The sequence below is a fragment of the Hermetia illucens genome, chromosome 4 (assembly GCF_905115235.1).
Source record: "Hermetia illucens chromosome 4, iHerIll2.2.curated.20191125, whole genome shotgun sequence".
NCBI lineage: Eukaryota > Metazoa > Arthropoda > Insecta > Diptera > Stratiomyidae > Hermetia > Hermetia illucens.
This window is the reverse complement of record NC_051852.1, coordinates 24,215,660-24,236,218: the sequence shown is the minus strand read 5'-3', so window position 1 is coordinate 24,236,218 and position 20,559 is coordinate 24,215,660. Positions and strand designations below refer to the sequence as shown.

The 20,559-nt window shown below is 44.5% G+C and overlaps 1 protein-coding gene across 1 annotated transcript in view; it reads left to right on the top strand.

The window, feature by feature from the left end:
• Positions 1–20,559, top strand: part of LOC119653745 (sorting nexin-27-like) — an 87,694-nt gene that overhangs the window by 1,692 nt on the left and 65,443 nt on the right. The window lies entirely within an intron of this gene.

Below are 20,559 nucleotides of genomic sequence, written 5' to 3'. Positions count from 1 at the left end.
CCTTGGCAATTCCCGCAACCGCAACATTTTTTCATGGCCCTGGGCGACGTGATGCAAACTTCGATTTATTGAATTAATTAGGGACTTGGCTGCGTACTGACGACAGGTGGTCGTTCCCTTGCGCTCTGGGCGGCCCAGTAGAACTTTGATTTTCTCATTCCACTTTAGCGGTTGCGTTTTTTCGGGATGGATGCATCCAGGGTTTGAGTATTTGTTCCTGTTAATCAGCTCGGAGACGTCATCCGCGTCTGTTAGGAATGTTTGCAAGTTGCGATGCTGATAAGAGCCCTCGGAGGCTTAGTCAACAAACTCGCCGTGAAAACACTTGCTCCGATAAGAGCTGTTGTGTTTAGATTGCCCACTAGAGTGTAGTCTTTCGTTTTGTTGTTATTGGACGCCCGCGACGGGAAGGATGAATGCTTCTATAAATAGTCGGGCTCGTGGTAAGCCTCTGCCCTGGAAGCGATGAGATAATTGGATGAATTGACAGCAATTTTAACACATTGTTGGGTTAACTGCGCCTTCAGCCGTGAATATGATTAAATGCGGAGTTTCGATGCGTCTGCCCACGCAGTAATGTCTTCCTTTTGCGTAAATTCCCTTCCTTGTTTTCGCTGAAAGTAGGAAACGTTGACTGGTATCGAAGTTAATTTGTTTTTTGTTCAGTGGAGTCAGTGATGCGTTATAATCTTTATAAATTACTCTGGATTCTGACTGAGTTTGAAGAATTTAATCCTTTTGTTCCAGAAAAGTAGTTACTTTTCTGTATGTTCTTCCGCATTTGCACTATTAATGTGCACGATGGTGCCCATGACAGTATTAGAACCAGATGTTGTAAGCCTTCATCTAAGAGCTGTTAATTGTCTAATTTTCTAATCGAGCCTACGATTTTCAATCCCTGGGAGCAGGTGGCCACTATTGGTTCGCTTCTGATTGTGGCCGATCCTTTCTCGGAGTGACCGATTGCGTTATATAATGCTCCAAGTCCGTGTGCAGATGCTAATGGGACCCTGCAGTCTTGCCCGGCAAATGCCCTCAATGTATTTCAGCATTTACTCCCCATGGGCCTCCACATTAAATATGCTGTAGCGTGCAGTGCTGTCAAACTACATGAGTCCGGATGCTGGACGGTGAAGCCCTACCGCCAAAGCAGCATCCTGGATGGAGTATCTCGGGAAATCTGGGCATTCCCAACTGATTACGCCACACGAAAGGGGGGCTTCTAGAGGGCTTTCCAACCAGGGCAAAATAGAATGCCGGCAACGTATTGCAAGGTTATGAGACAGTATCCTACACAGAGGAATTAAAGCATTTGAGATCCCTGTTGTTCTTCGACGATATTACCTTTCTCCCTACACCTTCTGCATCGATCGGACCGATCAATGCCGCTGAGACATGCCTTCGCGAAGTGTCCAAACATAAGATCCTTGAAGCACCTCTTTCCTCTCTCAGATGGCAGAAAATCCATACGATTCGATCTTTTCCGCTCGGCAACAATGTTTGCGCTGCCTCCACAGGTCATCGCATTGTGGCCGTTTGAGTACTACCATTGGAAATCTCTCTTTTGGATGTCACTTCGTCGAGATCCTTGCACTGTCTTTAGATCTCATGTATTTTGGCTCGTACTGTGACATCAAGTGAGTTCTTCACTTGGTTACGAAATCCATCAGTTTGACCGAAGCGAGATTTCGTCATCGCAAACACGAGTTGGCCTTTCTGGATCCTTCGGGTTTTGCTGACATTTCCGTCTAAATCTTTTAGGTCGGAGTCAACTTTGATGTTTCTCGGTATCTCCGTATACGACAGATTGACCTTGTTGAAGATAACAATCGTCATATTTACACTAAAAAGGTGCCCGTTGTGTTTGTCCAAACATAAACGGTAGTTCTTTCGGGTCAGGGCTTTGTTCTCTATGATTCATTCGCATATCATTAGCATTTAATGTGCTTTCCTAAATTTCATATTTGCCGTCTTTGACATTGGTGGAAATCCGAGAATTGAAGAGCTTCACCTGAATGGGACCTGGGAATATTTCCTGTGGTCGCCTGGTGGGTGTCGAAACCGCCTTGGTCGGCCAGCGGCGATTTTTCGCCTTTGTTAGTGGTGTTCTTGGTAAGGTTGCAATGACAAAATGGAATTGGTGGTGTTCCAAAGACCATCCGGAGTGGCCCGAGATGACCAAGGGAGGAGCGCTATTCCAAAAACCCAAAAAGATGGCGAAATTGACTGAAGGTCCGCTCGCAAATATTAAAGCTCCATCGAAGTGTTTCGCCAACACGTGCTTGCACGCCGCTGTGCTTGACTCTCCGTTCGGGAATGGGGAGAATTATATATATATATTATATATTATATTATATTATATTATAAACATTCACGTGTCCATTCCGATGCATGGGTCCGCGTCGGATCCTTGAAAAAATTGCAAACACGGGGATTTACGCGAGACTAACGAATGACCAGAAAACGAGCTAAAACTCAAAAGTCAAAATAAAAAAAATAACGTTTTGATTGCGCGCGTGGAGCCTTAAAACTCCGAACCCGACGGATCACATCCTCGATCGTGTTGTCGAGGATTTACCAGTGTTATTGGAATCTTGTTGATGGCTACATGATCCGAACCCAAATGGGCATACTAGCTCATATTCGACAGTAACTGGAACCACCCAAGGGCAAAACTTTGTGTAAACATCGTTGGGCGCCAACATCAAATGATCGTGTAACTAGTTCTGCACCTCACACGCTTCTTGCAGTTGCCGCGCAGTCGAAAGGTCAGCTTAGAACACAGTTTGCTACGCAGCTAATCACCAGAGCTATTCCGGAAAAGTCTACGATCCTGTCTCGATCCTCCACGCCTTCAACGGGACAATATCCGCCGCCTCCCCAGCATGCCACAAATCGCAATACAGTTGCCCAACTCTGACATTTTCCCTGTGCTTACGAACCTCTACTTCCCGCCGCTACTTTAAAACTAGGCACTACATCCACTCGTATCAGCAGCCCCGGGTTAAAGGTGGTCTCGCCGCCAACACAATTGTTTCTCTCCAGGTAATCCTGACCGAGTCGTAGCTTATTTTAAAGTCACTTATTCCTACGAATTTGATTTAAACGGCAATCCTTCTTTCTGACCTGAAAGTGTATTCATCTATAAGCGGTTAATGTAATTGACTCTGTATTTACTGTCCGCCTGTTCTACCAAAATATTAAGGGCTTAAGAAACAAGCTGAAGGCCTTCAATTTATCCGCCCTGGCTCAGCAACATCATGTTATTTCTATTTCTGAAATCTGCTTGGACGATAATATATCAAACTCGGAGCTCCCCGAAGGGTGTTCCATTTTCCGCTGTCGCTCCGGGCTGCATCACGTAAGGTCCACTGGCCTTTTATCTCCTCTGGGTCTCCTTACGATTGTGTTGCCCTGCGTGTCTTTCCGCCCAAATTCCTCCCCTTCATTGTATCTTGCATATACCTCATCTGTACTTGCTTTTCTCGCTTTTACGAAGAAATGTTTATCAGTTTGTCAGGACTCCTGACTGTCAAATTCCTCTCCCTTCCTTTCTTTCTCTGTGGAGGTTTTTACCTTTTTCATTTTCAACTGGCCTAACCCAATTCTTCCAATTCTTTCCAACAACCTCTCCCACTCTTCCTTCTCTTCTCCTTCACTTGTTCTGCCCTGAATTTCAACACCACAGAACAAACTTTGAGCCGCACTGTCGATCTCTTCCTTTCCAGCCTCCTCGAGGGCCAACTTTCTTTATTTTCTCGCACATCCTTGTATGCCAAAATTGACGCTCGCCACGTCCTATTTGAATTAGAAGCGGAGCTCTCTCGTTCAATCTCCAAAACTGCGCAAAATCTACTAAGCTCCCCTTTCGCAAACCCTTAGCGTCAATCAATTGGGATCACGTATTATCTAACTCAACGTGTGATCAAGTTTTTAGCACCTTTTACAATATCCTATCCGACCTTCTCTCCCGTTATTTTCCTTCTTCTCCTACTTGTCTGCGTTCTTACCCAACTTGGTTTACCACGGACATTCATAGAAACATCCGCCTGAAGCATGTATTGCGATAGAAGTTTCGAGCTTCTAAGAATGACGCCGACCTTGTTCATTTTAAAGTTGTTCGCTCCACTGTGAAATCTGTGATTAAAAAATTGCATATGTAATACTGGTTGAATGTCGAGGCAGTCCTTGCTCCCGGTGACTTAAACCGTTTTGGTCTCACACTTGCTATTCCTGTAGCCCAATTCAATCTTTCCCTTCTCCGACCAATTTTGCTGACTCCACTACCAGCTCCTCACAGCAATTCTGCGACGTTCTCTGTTTCTAGATCTTATCTGTGTTTATTTCCTCGATCATTGCGCCTCACTTTTAGTGGCCCCTGATCTATGAAAGCCTTTTATATGGTCAGTCACGCACAACTTCGGGATAACATCAGTGCTATATCGCTCCCAGATCGATCACTTATGATCTAGTTGATCTATAGTCCTACATAGCTAAGCTGTATCAGTCAAAACAAGGATCAAATAGACTAACGCTCTGAACAACCACAGTGACCATTTTTTTACCGGCTAGATGGGGTAAGGAAATAGGACATCAACTTATCCTTACTAGTATCCGCCCCAAAATTCCTAGTATTACTTGTATTATGTTATATGTCGTTATAATTCATCCCTTGATAGACGTGTCAACCACGCCTACACGCCACCGCACCCGGTTCGCTGAAATGCGCTTAAACTTCTTCCAAGAATCTCGAGAATTCTACATTCCTTTTAATCTTCTGCGCCAAGTGCTCCTGCGGCGATCCATACGTCGGCCATTTTGCAACTGCAACTCCAACTGCATTCCCTGGTCAATAATGACTTCGGCTGGAACTCCAAAGCATGGCATCCATTCCCGACAAAGGAATTCGGCGTGCGATTGTGCGGAAACGCCTCAGGCCACCGAGTGAACCTATCAATAATTGTGAGACAATCCTTGAAGCCACGCGCGTTTTGCAAGGGGCCAATGATATCGATGTGGATCGTTTGAAAATGCTGCCATGAGGGTGGTCACCGTCTGTTGAAGCTCGGTAATTTGACCCGTGGCTTTCTGCGACATTACACTGACCACGGGGCGTGCGTGTACCTCTTGTCAGCGTTGTTTGCTAACATCTGCAAAGACTCAGAGTTCGCACAGGCAAAGATGGCTTGGGTACTTTCCGAGAGTAGTTGCAACCACAGCGACTTCGCGTGGCGTTAGTGGTGATGCCCGCGAGCAGTAGTGCCTGGTGGTACCAAGCCTGCGGGTTACACCGCCAAAACGGTGGCACGGGGGATGTGGAAGTGTTGGAGGCGCTTGCAGCGTTGTTGTTGTATGACAATGGGCGAACTTAATCTTAATTTACGGGAAAAAAACGAAGCACCCTCCGAGCCCTACAACGAGCGGAAACGTGCCGTAGCAGAAAATTCAACAGCACCACGACCGAAGCGGAAGCCGCCGGTTTTGATGGCCTCCCCGCGACATTCTTCCTTGCAGTTTCTGTGGAGATTTCTAAGAGCTGGGAATCTAAAAATTTTCAAGCGAGTGAAGAAGGGGGTGGTCCAGGCTGGTTTCCGTTCTGGACTTTTTTGCACCGACCACATTCACACCCTCCGGATCATTGTAGGACAATATGCGGAGTTTAGATCTTCGCTCCACCTTCTTTCATCGATTTCGAGGAAGCCTTCGATAGCGTGGGCAAGGAGTCTATCTGGAAAGCCTTACGCTGGAAGAGGAAGGAAAAATTAATAGCCATTATCAGAGCGATATATGACGACGTACAATGTCACTTGTGGCGTCGAGGTAAAGTTTCTGAGAAATTTGAAGTCGGGAGCTCTTCTTGTCATCGGTGACATTCCTCATGCTGCCTTAGGTGAACCACGTTGATTGATTCAATGGACTATGTCATGTTACTACAGAGACCTCGACTACGATATCTGCTTGCTTCCTCACTCAGTCATAGAGCTTGGCTAAGTGATTCTAGATTTGGAAAGAGAGGCAAGCAGAGTGCGACTGGCGGCACTGAAGTTTATGTCACCCGACGCATTAACAGTGCTAGGTTCGCCATTGTTGTTCTGTCCAAAATTTGAAAATGCAATTATCTCAACTCTAACGTCAAGTTCAGGTTGTTCAGAGCCATTGTATGGAAGTAGTAAATGGAGGTGACTCCCACTATTAGTCAAAAGCTTTAAGTTGCTTCCAATTCATGTTTACGTCGTGTCATCTGGGTATTCTGACCTAAGATAATAAGTCACGAAGAACTTGGTGGGCGCAGGGATGGTTGGCGATATCCGTGGAAATTGCAGTGAGTAGGCCACGCATTGAAGAAGGGCGATAACTTCATTGTGGGTTTTGCTCTGGGATGCTAGTGGGTTGCATCCCAGGATGACTGACGTGGGGGTGGTGCTAGAACTTCGTGGCGAAGAACAGTGAAGAAGAAGTGCAAGCTTCTCGGAAAATCATGAAAGGAGCAGGAGCATATTGCTGCTAACCGACAGTGTTGGTGGATAGGTATGATTGACGCGCTATGCCCTACTATGGCAATCATATGAAACCTATCCAGTCATTCATCACAGGCAAGGATTTTCTTTCTATGGCTCAGGGATGCAAGTGCACCAATGGACTTCTTTGTCTGTATTCACCCTTTTTGGTGGTCTATCTTATATTGTGGTTACTAGTTACCTAAGCCTTCTCCCGTGTATCCTCTATGAAGTACTGACAGATGTACACGTCTGATCCTCCTAGTTGACAACAACTTGAAGTTCGCCTTTAGGGTAGACCAGTTTAAATATGTTTTCCGGCGGATTGATTATGCAAGAAACTCTTTGATTAGATTACTGTTCAAGGGATCGCTAATGTTACGATGTTTGCGCCCAGCTTTAGATACATGTTCCAGCTCGCTCCAATGGCTTAAAGGACCGTTTTTTTTTGCTTTTTTCCGGTTATATTCTTGTGTTACATCTAAATTTGCATTTGCTTTTTTGCGAGCAGAAATATCAATGGAAGATACGTGTATTTTCGCTACTATCGCTGCTGGAAATAGAAGGCATTCCGGATTTACTGTTCCCTCTCAGTTCCTGGTTCTTGGTCTTTCCGTCACTTTTGCAGATTTCCTACACAGGAAATTAGCATTCTCTCTCATTAGTTGATCTAAGCACGCCTCCATTTTATGATAGTGAAAGTTTCAAATTACCAACAGATTCCTGTCGCGACCATGTATCTTAATGTATTTAGTATTTAGATACCTCTATTCACTTCTAATCATTCTCGGGAAAATCGCTTTAGAGCTAAGTCTCATCGATGAGTGTTCCTTATCTGCTCCTCCTTTGATGATAAACTTTCATTCCGGAAATACATTAGTAAGTTTTCACGCTATATCAGAATATATTTCTAGAAAACCGGCTATAAAAGCTTCACATAAGCCTGACTCATCGTTCCCATCAATTTTCAAGGTGATATGCTAAATTTCCGTGGTATCGCGAAATCAACGCAGCAGCAGCGAAAATACAAGCTAGAGCCCCTGATAGCTTCACGCCATATCGATTTAGCTGATAAGAGCTGATTCCAAGCGGATAGCAATGGGGCCGTCTGCTCCCCAGCCACTTCCTACCCTCGACACTAGCTCGGCCAAGAACAATGCAGGCATCGCGTTTTTCTTTTGCTCGCGTCATGCGACGACATTTATCAAGCATTCTTTTTTGTTGCAATCGCTCGAATATAAAAAGATTCTGATGAATGAATCTGAGAATGAGAAGCAACGGATTAAAAAGATGTGTTGAAAGAAAGTGTGAGTTGCTTGCTGTTGTTGACGTTCTGTGTCGGGACTTGAATGTTTTCCAGCTGAACCAGAACAGAACAGAACACAGCGTTCGTGATGGGAATGGAAAGTGCTTGCTTTGATGGGAATTAAACAGACAATGCCGTGCCGTTGTGGAATTTCAAAAAGTCAATTGTGATGGGGGAGGACTGCAGGAAATCCTGAAGACAAAAATGGAATAAGGGTCGAGAGGCGGATTTTGTTTGAAGAGCGTACGTGTAAGGAGGGTAAACTCTGTTTCGCCAAACATCGTTATTCTTGTATTTGCTCTTCTGGAGTTGATTGGGGAATTTAGAATTTTAGTCAGAAATCACGATTGTAAATTGATTTTCTTGATTGCGAAACAAGTGAATCTTTGTGATGAGACTGGGAGGCAGAAGATCGCAAAACCAAATTGCAGGAGTTAAAGGGCCTTCTTCGAGGAATTCTTCCATTTCAAGATTCAAGTCCCATCGTTTTTCCTAGCGTCTTGTCGTTTACGTTTGCTTTTCTCGGTGGTTCTGTTACAACAGCCAGTTCGCAGCTACATCCAGAGGAAAACATCTGATACCCTTAGAGGTATTGGTCCCTTGTTTTTTGCAGATTACTATACCTCGTGAGCCATTGCCATGGACGCTTGGTGAAGCACTCCAGCTATTACCAAAATTTCTGTGAAAGTTTCTGTACTTCCGAATTTTTCTGGCTCGAATTTTACCCTATCCCCGTTGATGGTAAAGCGATTAAAGGTTGCTGCCCAATCAGCTCCCAATCATGAATCCAGGTGCCGATTTTTGATCTTTTGTGTTCTTATAGTCATGGTCAATGTATCTAGTCAGTTTCTCCTGCATCTTCGAAGTGAAGAACGATGTCAATAGTCCCCTGGATGTAATGCTGTTCTCTATCGGGTCTCTGAAGCCTCCGGAAGTACTTTCCAGAGGAATATTGATCAGGCCCGCTGGCAAGCGTACTAGATAGTCAACGAAGTCTCGGTAGGGAATCCTTGAGTCCTTCATTTCAGGAATTCATGTCAGGTCCATGGGTTTAGCTGTTGAGTTGCACTAAGCCTTAAACGTAGTTATTCCGTTGCTCATCGTTCTTGATTTCCAAGAATATTTTCGGATCTCAAACGTCCTTTATGTGGTATATGGACGACCTAATTTGGAAAGCGTCTCGAACAAGATACATCTTCTGAATATTGCCTGCAAAATATTAATGTTCCAATCTCTAGGTGTATACTTTAAGAATTGTCAGACGTTGATTTTGTCCCAAATCTTCTGGAATGCTCATGTAAACGTCATCCACTGCTTCTATACAAACTTGTGCACTTGCAGGGTATGCAATGGAGGCACATATAAGAAGCAGGAAGGTTTGACTTCCTTCTAGGAGTTGTTTCAGAAGCACGGAACACCCTAAACTCTGAGTGTTATCATGGGGAATTAGGAGATAAAGGTGTGGTTCAAAATAGTGAGGTGTCACTTGATGAAAAAAAACGAAACTATTTATTGAAATCAAGATTGTCTGAGACACGTGGTTCTGACGTCACTGGTCCAGAACCCTCTGCACTATCTTTTTTGGAAGACGTGCGGTGGGTCGACATGCGCGCGATAAAAGGAGAGCATAGGTTGCGTTTCCGCTCTCAGAGCGGGATTGTCGTTAGTGGGGGAAGAACCACATCCATCTCCCCTCCAATGTTGCTTGTAAGTTGTGGGCAGAATGTAATCCGCCTTTTCATTTTTAATGAGTTGGACAGTGTCCTTGTGTTGGAGGTCTGGTTTTTTTTTTTTTTTTGGGAGTAGGGTAGGTGAATGCGTTTACGCACAGAGTGTTGGACTCCCGCCACAGCACGCTGGCGGACTACCAACTAAACACCTCCCTGTCATCAGAGAACTAGCCTGGAACCGTTTGACACATTACTTCGGGCTAGCCCTCCCGCTCTCCCGACTTTGGGAGCCTTCAAGTCAGGGAATTCCTTTCACCAACGGGAGGGGAGGGGAGGAAGGGGGTTGTTAGTTCAGGGAACCCCTTACCGTCCGATCCCTCTGCCGATCGAGTTCAATCTTCTTCGTAGTAATAAGAGCCCGAACATAATGCGCAATACGATTCCAGCTGCCAGCGCTCTTCAGCATCTCTCTGACAATGTTGTCTGGAGAGAGCTCCCCTGGCTGGCGGAGGCCGTCCCACCTCTCGCAAGAGAAAAAGGTGTGTTCAGCGTCATCCGCCACTCTATTGCAGAACACACAATCAGGAGAGCGCGCCTTTCCAACCCTGTGCAGGTAAGACTGAAAACGTCCATGCCCATTTAGAAGTTGGGTAAGGAAGTAATCAATCTCACCGTGCTTTCTGTTCAACCATGGGTCTAATTTGTCGATGAGCCGCGCAGTCCACTTGCCCCTTGGCTCATTTTGCCAAGAAAGTTGCCACTCGTTAAGGGTGCGTTGACGTTCTTCACGGGCAACCACTTCTCTTAAGTTTTCGCCCTTACGGCGATAGATAGCTTTGCGCTCCTTGGGAAGGAGGGAAATGGGGATCACTCCCGCAATCACCATCACAGCCGGTTCGGAGACGGTGCGATAAGCAGACGCCACTCGCAAAGCTCCCCGCCTCTGCACTTGAGCGAGGCGTTTACGATGCACCTCCTTGTCAAGGGCATCAGCCCATACCTCCGCACCATAGAGAAGGACGGACTGCGTTGCTCCCATGAGGAGACGTCTTCTAGTTGATATAGGGCCGCCGACATTCGCCATTAGCCGACTCAAGGCCGCCACTCCTGCTGCAGCCCTGTCCGCGGCTGCTTTGATTTGCTCGAAGAAGCTCATCTTCGAGTCGAGCATTAAGCCAAGGTATTTAATCGCTGGTTTTGACTCTATAGTCAACTCGCCGATCGATATGGGACGCAAGGTCGGGATTCTTCTTCTGGTCAGGATGACTACTTCGGTTTTTTCCAGCGCAAGGTTGAAACCGCGAGCAGTCATCCATCCGCTTACCCGTCGCATCAATATGCCAAGTCTGCTTTGCGCCTGTTCAACAGTGCGTCCGGCAACAAGTGCCGCAACGTCGTCTGCATAACCGACCAGGCGCGGGGTCTAGTTGGAGTGAGCCTGGTGGCTCTGGAGTTTGAATGGCTGAAAATTGCTGAACTTGATGGACGTTGAAAGATCTGCCGAGTCAAGTCACACCGGGTTCAAAGCGTCTTTAGAGCATGATTGGCCATCAACGTCGATGCTGAACACTACGGTCGTTAATGCGGCTTTGATCTTATTCGGTTTGGATCGATCGATTAAGTTGGTACGTCATACCGAAGTTTGGGCCATGGGACAAGTTTGCACATGAGCTCGGCCCTAAACCGGGGAACTTGGCCAATTCGGTGTTGAGCATTGACTTGAATCACGTACCTTGGTCAGATGTAAAATTGAACGGTGCGTCGAAGACAAGATATTTGCGACTGTCGATGGTCGTTGGTGAAACAGTGAGATAGCGAACGACCACCTGGGAAATCTGTCGGTGAGGTAATACAGCGTTCCAATTTCTAATCCTGGGGCAAATTAATCAGCACGATGTGTAGATAGTCCAATTGGTTTTTGAAGTTTTCTAGAGAATTGTGGTTGTGACGGTGAACCTTGTAGTATTGGCATTGTTGTGTTCAGAAGACGACTTCCTTCCTCATGTCCAGTTAGATTTTTATTTCTGCGTTAATAGGCGCATCGAGGTTTTTACCCTGGGATAAGCCAGGTTGTGAAAAGCATTGAAAACTGTCTTGTATAATGTTGTTGGCATGTAGAGATATATTGACCGTTAAAATATAACCGATGAAACGCTAATTTGGAGTTTTCGAGCAGATGATGTATCTTTAGTCGCTTGCATGTGCGCTGCTGACCATTTAAGGGCTGATGATGAAAGGCATAGCGATAACACGCTATCTATTCCCTTCACATGCTCTGGAGAGTTATCTAGTAGCAGGATGTAACTGGTATGCCTGTTCAACCGGGGTCTTGTCCGAGTCTTTTTGGACTGTAGACTAAGGCCTATGGTGGATGAAATCGTGATAACGCTGATACTTTTTGAAAACCGCGAAGCCCACAGGTTTTTTTGAAAATCTTGTTTGTGCCAGTTTCTTCAAGAACATTTTTGTTTAACGGCGGCGTCGAAGGCAGTATTGGAAGCATCCATTCTCAGTGTTAGCGTGGCATTTGGTTTTAGGAATAAAGTTGTAGTAGCTTTGGAAACGCGTGCCGTCTTGCTGTTTCGGAATGCAATTTCTATCTCGTTCGTCCACGTTAGACGAGTTTTTCTGTCTTTCACTGGTTCGATCCCAGTTAAGCCATGAGGAAGTCCCTATCCGGCATACTCGAAGAGGGCGATCATCTGATACCATAGGAACTGGGATGGCCCTTAAAAAGTATATACTGTTTCCTATTCAATCTTTCTTGGAGTGTGCCTCCACATAATCTCTTTGTTATCGTTTCCCTCCTTCCATTACACCATTCATGCTCCAGGAGGATTCGTGGAGGATGTGTTTTCTTGTCCGATTATTTGTGGTTGGCGTCCTAGTAGGAGGAGTTTTATGATGATCGGCCTATATCGGACACAGAGCTTCTTGTCGGCCCAATGCGTGGAGTCGATCTTGACAACGATCGCAATCCTTAAATTGCGGCTGAGGAGTTAGGTAAGCCTTGCATCCATTGGTACAAATGCGCAGTGTAAATGATGTACTGCTGTGCTACTCAATGCGCGGTTTTCATTATGGTCTACACACTAACCTTTATCAGAAAAGGATCGTGGGATTATGCATATGCCGGTGCTCACATTCAAGTTCCGAGATCTTCATTGAAGAAGTCCGTCAAAGGGTGCCAATATTTTAGCAGCCCGCGAAATGTACCGGCGGCGAAAGTTGACCATTCCGAAGAATAGGGAAGCTCGGTGTTGAGGCGGAGACAATGTAGCCCAGATTATTGATGCGGGGTCGTGGAAACTTTCAGACGCCTTTGCTATTTGTTTAGGAGATGGCTGTAACATAAGTTGGTTCATTGATTAAACGATGTTCGAATGATGCTCGAATGACGCCTTGTTCCTACAGGTCTCAAAATTGCTCTTTGGCGACTTCCAAGCAAGGACCGACGAGCTTTCGTGGTCGTGCGAAAATAAGACGGCCTATTGTGTGAATTCAAAGATATATATGTAGGATCGAGACAGTTTTGAGAGCAGAAGCCCTTGAACTCTTGCATTAGAGCGATTTCCTCATTTTCTTAATATGTGGCGAATTGAGAGGGGATGGAGATGCCGTGGGTGGATGAAGTCTTCAAATTGTTATATTGATATTGATTGATTGATATACCAGTTTGACTCAATTACCTCCTTACCTCGAATGTCGATGAAGAGGCCGTGCCGAAACAGGAAGTCTGTGCTGACGATGGTTGATTAGACAGCTACGATGATGAATTGCCTCGGGGGCGTACGTCGTGAGGGGCTTGCGCTGGAGTTCCTTCCTTTGATGACTGCCTTTGAAAGCAACGAGTTGACGAAGCCTGAGTTGACCAGGAACCTAATACGAGTATTGTGGGGGTAGACGTGCAGGCAGTTTCCTGAAGGAACTGTAGCGTCGATCGCCGGAGGTGATTTTACCGATTTCAACTCTGTACCTATGACTGGAGCGGCTTCACTGTCGGTTGCTTGCCCTAGACTTAGATTGTTTTCATTGTCTCTGCTCCTTGGCCAGGGCAGTGGTGCAGAGATCGATGAAGATTCTACGTTCTTGAAGGTAAGGGAGATGAAAGCCACGGAGACGGCGGGATAGTCAATACGGGTGATGTTCATCAATTTTTGAGGTCGTTTTTATTCAAGGTGAATAAAAACGAGCGGAAGAATTTGCGTTGCATCTTCTCAACGGCAAGACAATTACAATTACGGGAGGGCGACGGAATCACGGAACAATACTCAAGGATGCTTCTCACAAGGGAGTTAAAAATCATTGTGGAGGGTTGGACCGAGGTGAAATTTTAGCAATAAATAAAATTAGTTTATTTAAAACACAAAAAGATTAACTTTATCACAATACTTTGATCACTTTCTGAATTAGGGCAATCCAACTGGGATCTTTGTGTTTCGTGTGTTCGCCGCCGCGGTTGGGAACAGAAGAGACCGGCTTATTTCCATGCGGTCCTTACTGTCCCAACCAACGGCAATTTTCCACCGCTAATTCTCCACTCCCCGGGTGCGTTCCGAAAATGGGCGAGTGGAGAGTTTCGCGCCATCTACCCGTCCGCATCCGCAACATTCGAAATAAATTTCAAATGCTGCAGATCCTGCCGCGCCACAAAATCAGTACAGGAACGCAGTGTAAAACTTGTCAAAACGGAGTTTATCGTCGAAGGTTACGCTTAGATCGAGAATAGAGTTCAGATAGGACAGAGAACATCCACCAAGAGAGCAGGAGAAACGGGTGGCAGAGGTGTTAAGCGAGTAACATATCGAGTGGCATTTGCTGATATTAAGAGCCAGCTTATTAACTGTGCACCAATGGACCAAAGTATCCAGATTTGCCTGCAGCGAAGCGAAATCCATTGGGGACGAAACGGAGGAAAACAGGTTGAGGTCATCGGCGTATAACAAGCAAGGACAAGTGAGGATAGAGGGGAGATTGTTAATAACGAATAAGAATAAAAGTGGTCCTAGAATTGATCCTTGGGGAAAAAGGACTAGAAGTATAACCATCAAAGGAAACGGTACAGGATCGGAAAGAAACGTAGGAGGAAAGCCATGTAATAAGTGATGGAGGAATGTTGAGGGAGGCAAGTTTGGACAATAGTATCTCGTGATTACCGGAATCGAAGGCCTTAGAAAAGTCCTTGTAAATGATGTGGACTTTCTGCCGAGATTTGGTAAAGTCAGAAGAAAGTTGGTAAAGTCTAGAATATCCTCTCGCGGATCTAGGAGCAGGATGGGAGGAGCGAATTGTGCGGTAATTCTCAGCACGAGTATGGTCACCGCCTTTGTGTATGGGAACAATTCTGCAGTGTTGTTTAATCTTCAACGCTTCGACTGAGATTCATAAGGATCGACTTTTCTTATAATTTAGCATTTCTCCTCATCACAATTGCAATTATTTTGATTGCTTTTATGTGTGTAACGCCCTTCTTCATGTTTGATTGGATAACCATTTTGTGGGTCAGTGAAAACTTTTTAACCGTCATTAAGATTGCCTTAACGTCAAATGTACTCAAAAGCTTCTGCAGGCTTCACAATTTGAATCCTGCTAAGTTCGGTATGTTGATCAGACGTTCCATTGCTTCTGAGTTTAAGAATTATGATGGCCTCCGTGGCAGAAGGTTTGGGATGGCGATGTCGGTTGCTAAATCCTCTATCGAAGAGGCGGATATTGGTGATTAAGATGTCGACGACTTATGTAGACCCAGTCACGAGGTTGCTGGTGATTTACTTCAAAGGGATGACTGCCAATGATGCACGTCAGATTGCCGAACCACGATCAGAGGAATTCTATGCATATACAAAAGTAAAGGCAAAGCCACATCTACCTCTAGACTACATGGTCCGGCTATATATCGACAGTTCAATCATCGCAAATCAGAAACCTTGCACAGGAAAAGAAGCTCTTACTTTTTTGATTGCATGAAGAAATTAATCACGATTTCGTCGGTTTGTACCTTCATTATTAAGGCAGCTAAAAGTTCCAGATGGCGAAGTACACTTCCCAATACTGAGAAAAGCAGAATTATGACTTTGACAGGGAAACAAGAGTAAGCAGTCACAACTGGCTAAATTCCTGAGCGACCCCTTATTTTTGTATGCCACTTACTAAAAATTTCGCTTACTTTTTTTCCAGCCAGGAAGAGAAGGTTAGGAACAGTTAGGCGAGTCCCATTACCGAAGTTTTTCGAGCGAACTGTGTTGAGCTCATCGGAAAGGAAGAGAAGTAAAAAACGGTCCAAAGTATTCCCGGCAAAACATTTACCATAGACTCGGACTGCTGTCGCTGTTCTGAGCATTTTGTCTTCAATCGATGTGGCTGTCACGCGAATATCTCCTTGTATGTCGCGTTAACTGTCCGTCAAAATGTAATAAGAAAATGGCACATGTGGTGGACAATTTTGATTAGCTACCTTGAGTTGAATTTTCAGGGGCCTCGAGCTGTTCCAATATATTGTTGGATACTTGTTGAAGTTTTTCCCTCTTAATCTGACACACGAGCAGCTTCCTCCTTCCGGCTTGCTCACTTTTTTCTGCAGCGTCAGATTCTTTCCACTTTTCAAAACTGTTTGCCGTCTTTGCGTCAACCCTTCCTCATCAGCAGTCAGGTGATTGCAAGGTCATTTATACAAAAAAATAAACCCTTTGTTTCGCATCATCGATTGCCCGCATTCCATCAATGCCCCGCCATGCGAAACAAAGAACATTGGAAATATTACAAAGTCGACTCGCAGCTCAGCAACATGACATACATAAATGTGTCGGCACTGGGTGAGGAGAAACGCTTAGGCAAGATACATTGAATTGCACGCCAGCAAAGTCACGTGAATAGCCTGGCAATAGGAAAGGTCAATGATCACTTTAGATTTTCTTTTTTTTTTTTGTACAATGTTGCATATATTTACTAAGTACGATTTACGGTTGCAGGAGGTTTGACGCCTGACGGGTCTTAGGTAGAAATTTTCTAAATTAAAATTAAATGGTTATATGAAGGTGAGGATGATTGAAGCAGGAAGTGCTGGGTCTTCCACTCTTTTGGGACCTTCTATCTTTTGATGCAGGGCGTTAACTGTTGACGAATGTTTGATATTCTGATAGACACAGTAATATTCTAGCTATTCTATTACATATTTCAATGGAAGTGCTGTCCTTTTGGAGCTATCTCCAAGCAGGGTCAGATAGTGTCCATTTCAGTTGAATATTCTATGAACTTTGCATATTATTTCTCTTATTGTTTGCAGGTAATGCATCATTTGACGTAATCGCCCAAGCCTTTTACAAATATCGCAAGCATTTTCTGAGCACATGGCTTTTACCAACAATAAATGACTTAATGGCAATATGTCCGGTGATAATATTGCTGCCGTTGCTGGACTTGCTGAACATATAATTGCTGGCCGGGGAAACAACTAGATTTGATGATTTGTGATTTTCTGCTTGGTCGACCGCAGATATGTGTACATATTGGCAAAAGTTCTTCTGTTCTCGGAAACTAGATAAGCCCAACCGGTTGTATGTCTGCATGTCATGCATCGGAACTGTACACTTGCATACTAGAATTTCTGAAAGGTCTGCTGTTTCGATAGCAACGACTATGTGGAGGTGAAGCTGTTTTAGTGTCACGCGCACTTCATATTTTTGCTGGAACTCATGGATCATAATTTGTATGGTTGCTAACTTGTAGCACAAGGTTGGCGAGTATTCTCTTTTTTTGGGGGGAAAGATCAAAATTGATTTTGTTTTAAATGCTTGCTTGTATCTGGGCAATTGACATGGTAATTTCGTTATTTTCTTTTCAGCGTGGTAGATACACATTGACTGTATTTGTAGATACAATTTTGGGGTTTGGGGTAATCATTTTTACAAACTTCTAGAAGTGAGAAAATTCTATGAAGCTGAACATGTAATCCAACCGAACGAGAAGAAATCTGAGAAGATCATGTCTTTATCATTGTTACGTATCTGTTTAGGCCTGTCAGTTGCGCCTGAGCAGTCTACAGGCAACCAGTGACCGGAAAATGTATGGGGTCAGCTCCGACGTTAGACTCGTTTGTGCCTCGATATTTCATTTCCTTTGATGAATGCGTTTTCATTCAAAGTGATGCGAGAGTTTCTTTTATTTCGAATGCCATAGAAAATAAAATAATTTAGAGGAGTAATCGAATTGGGCAATAGCGTGTTTCGTTAGTTTGTCCTCGCTAATGTCTATTGGACCTGTCGTTAACTGTTTGTTGCCGACTGTCGATCTGAAATTACTTCTCAATCGTCAGACACGGGGGTATTAAATTTATTTGGTATTATCTCCACCCTCGATTATTGCCTAAATTTGGCTGTATATATTCACAGCTGAGTCGTCAAAATCCATTTAATTATCAAAGCTCAAAAAGGACTTGTCGGCGTATAGTAGTTTAATATTGCCTACGACGAAAAGCAAGAGTGGCGGAAAGTCACCAGCGCAACCATAAGTTTTTCATCACTTCAGATTTGGTTCTCCGCATTTCTGTCTACCGCAGGAATTCGGGACAGTGGAAAGTCTTCCCTCTCGTAAAAAGCGACTAAAAAGGTAGAGATTTATGGTCTAGTGACCTTCAAATTTTGACTGACTTTATGCTAGCCGAAACAACGACCCGAAGGTCTTTTACCTTGGTCTTTGGATTACTTACCTTGGTGGTCTGTAATGAGAAGCATTTCAATAGTACAGTGCTAGGCACCAACATAGACTTCCGATACAGATGACAGGAGGCTTTTTATGACCAGACGAATGCAGTGCAGTCGAGGTTTCCTAAAGGTTACATTGCGATTGTGATGCGCCACCTGAATGACAAAGTGGTCTCTGACGACACCCTATTCGGATTATGGAAACATGGTTTTGGGGCGGTAGCAGGTTTTGTAGACCCCTGCAGCTTCCACTTTCTCATCATTGGCGGCAGGTTGCTCTAACCAGAGTGTGTAACAGTGTCATTTAAATTTCAATTGACCGGTAACAAACATTTAATGAGATCGATTATATTGACATTAGTAGTAGAGTTGGGATTTATCTCGTTTGGATGAGAGGGACATTGATATCGGCCTCGAAAAAAATCATTACTTGATGATCGCTTGCTTTGTAAGTTCGAAGAGTTTTGACCCCCTCTCCCGCCCACTTTCAATACGAGTGGCTTGCATGCTGCAGCTGTCATTGTATAGTGGCAGATCTACCTTCTTCATTGAATGTCAGATGTCTTGAAAAGTCCGCGGGAAAGTATTAATTAGCATTGGGTATCAAACATACTCATTTCTCTCTCTTCACTGCACAGGTTGGCCGCTGCGTCTGGCTAGGGAACAGGGTAAGCTCTGGCTAACTACAGTAACATGAAAGCTGATCGATGAACGTTCAATTGGGAAAAGCAGCCGGACTAGGTGGCCTCTCCGGGAAGCTTTTTTACAATTCTTTAAATTTATGCTGAGCTACTATTTTCACTTATCTGGAAAATCCATGACCGTCGGTCAGGGCTTCAATGGACTGTGACATGTTTCCTCAAACACACAACTACGCTGACGATGTTTTTCATGGATTTTGATCAAATGGCTGTAGATTTGGAAAAGGAGATACGCAGATTCCGAAAAAATCTAGGTTTCCTGTTTATCGAGTGACCAATACTCAAAGTCGCTTGACCTATTAACAACGTTGAATCCGGATGCACTCTAAGCCTTCGTTCACACTTGTCCACGTCATGTCATCGAGATACTCGGTCCTTGGAGAATCGAATTATGGCCTGCGTTAACGTAGATAGCTGCGGCTAAGACTGTGGAAGGCGGTAGAGTAGTTGTTTGCCTGATCGGTCAATGGATTTTCGTCCTTTCGTGTGTTCTGGATCACTACAGTTGTCATATCCTAATTTGAAAATATTAGTAATCAAACATTCATGATACAAAATTTAGTCTCGATAAGGTATTTTTGTAGTAATGACCGGTTTGATTACAGGACAGCATCGGACGGTACTGGGAGCCTTAAGTGTATTGGACTTGTCGTAATATAGTGTTAATCAACAGACCAATCCGTCCGGATGTCCGGATGGCTCAAGTGGTTAGAGCGCTGGGCTATCGTAGCGGAAGGTCGCGGTTCAAATCTCGCTGGGGGCAGAGGAATTTATTATCGTGATTGGATGTCGGACACCAGTCGACTCAGCTGTGAATGAGTACCTGAGTCAAATCAGGGTAATAATCTCGGGCGAGCGCAATGCTGACCACATTGCACCGTTACAGTCTTGAATGAAGTGCTCTAACACACTTCAAGGCCTTGATCCAATATGGATTGTTGCGGCAACGATTATTATTATTATAACAGACCAATCCTGCCAGTTGATGTGTTATGGACAATTTCAATTGACCATACTGGCTTGTGTATTTGTAAACCCGACTTGCCGGCCTCGAAGGTCATGCTTGGAATTGAGCCCAAGTCAGTTCGGGTTTTACACTTCTGTCAAGGGGGTCCACTAACTCTGGCGTAATCGTTGGTCCTAGGTGCATATCATGGAGTTGTGAGTATGAGTTGATATTCTTTCATTAAAAGAGACACATGCTACAGTCGGTGGTCGCAACAACATGTGAGGTGCTCTCAAAGTTGGGGACAATTGCTCATCATTCAGTACTATCTTAACGGGTATATTCATTCGTCACACTAGGTTCGCTTCTTGTTATGATACTGATTGTGTAATGGGGAGAGTGACATCCACAGGTACCATCTTTGACATGGTGGTGTTGAAATATCTCGGAAGGTATTTTTGGGGGCTGGGTAATCACTATTCTCGTGAGCTTACATTCAGAGTCGTAGCTTCGATTGGGTTTCATATATAACTTTGCCTTTTTACAGTTACAAAAAATATTCGAGATATAGAATCAGTAGAGCCTTTTAAAGCGAAAAGGGTTCATGACAAGAACGCCATCACGTGAATTCTGTTTGGAAATATAAAGGAAAAAGCCTAGTTGGAAGCCAAATTTCAACTCATCTATTTAAACAGTAAAAAGTCAGCATCGTCCATCACTTTGAAAAACACCCAGTCAAG